The sequence below is a fragment of the Colobus angolensis genome, unplaced genomic scaffold, assembly GCF_000951035.1.
Source record: "Colobus angolensis palliatus isolate OR3802 unplaced genomic scaffold, Cang.pa_1.0 Scaffold1, whole genome shotgun sequence".
Lineage (NCBI taxonomy): Eukaryota > Metazoa > Chordata > Mammalia > Primates > Cercopithecidae > Colobus > Colobus angolensis.
In genome coordinates this window covers 3,645,454-3,646,890 of record NW_012110918.1, presented here as the reverse complement: position 1 = coordinate 3,646,890, position 1,437 = coordinate 3,645,454, and positions in this window count along the sequence as shown.

Genomic DNA, 1,437 nt, shown 5'->3' with positions numbered 1-1,437 from the left:
GGCTAGTTTTTTGTATTTTTTAGTAGAGACGGGGTTTCACCGTGTTAGCCAGGATGGTTTCGATCTCCTGACCTGGTGATCCGCCTGTCTCGGCCTCCCAAAGTGCTGGGATTACAGGCTTGAGCCACCGCGGCCGGCAGAGATGGGGTTTCACCATGTTTCCCAGGCTGCTTTTGAACTTTGAGTTCAAGCGATCCGCATGCCTTGGCCTCCCAAAGTGCTGGGATTACAGGCATGAACCAACCGCGCCTGCCCCTTAACACAGTATTTGAAATCATAATACTATAATACTTTTAACATTTACCAGGTTCCAACATTAAAACGACAGTGAAGATGCCATTTTTTTTTTCTACTCTTCTTGGAAATCCCACAAAAGCAACAAGAGGGATGAGAATCAGAACCACAAAGACTGCTTCAGTTAAACTGGGGGATATTAGAAACTTCAAATAAAACGAGAAAAAGCCTACAAAAACAGTGAAGAGGCTGGGCGCGGTGGCTCATGCCTGTAATGCCAGCACTTTGGGAGGCCAAAGCGGGCGGATCGTTTGAGGTCGGGAGTTCGAGACCAGCCTGGCCAACATGGTGAAACCCTGTCTCTACTAAAAATACAGAAAGTCATCTGGGCATGGTGGCGGGCACCTGTAATCCCAACTACTTGGGAGACTGAGGCAGGAGAATCACTTGAACCTTGGAGGCAGAGGTTTCAGGGAGCCGAGATTGAGCTACTGCACTCCAGCCTGGGCGACAGAGCGAGACTCCGTCTCAAAACAAACAAACAAACAAACAAAAAAACCACACCAACCACACCAACCCCTCTGTTGGTGAGAATTAGAAGCGGGATGCGCGTGGCCACAGATCTTAGGGGTGACCAGCAGAGGGCGCTGCTCCAAGATGAAGGTCTCACCCTGAGAGGCCATCCTTTTTTGTAGTGACCAGACTGGGGTGTGCGGACAGTGCCTCTTATAGCCACAGACCCGTGTTCTGGGTGTGGATTTTCCTCCCTTGCCTGTGGGGCTTCTGCTAGCACTGCCGTTCCTAGACTTAAACAATGTTAGAATGAGTCCAGGAAGCGAGGAGAGGAAGTGGGAGTGGCTCCTCCCACGGTGGCCCCTAAGAATTCACATGAAGAATTTTTGCTTTCCTTGCCAGGGACCCGGGACTCAGTGGGTCCTGAGGTCCTAGTGCCAAAGGAAGGAATGTGTAGACCAGGAAATACTATTATGGTTTTATTCAACTGGAAGCCGAGGGTGGCCATTTATTTTATTGTTTGTTTGTTTATTTATTTAGAGACAGAATCTCACTCTGTTTCCCAGGCTAGAATGCAATGGTGCAATCATGTCTCACTGCAGCCTCAACCTCCCAGGCTTAAGCAATCCTCCTACCTTAGCCTCCTGAGTAGCTGAGACTACAGGCACAAGCCACCTTGCCCTTTTTTTT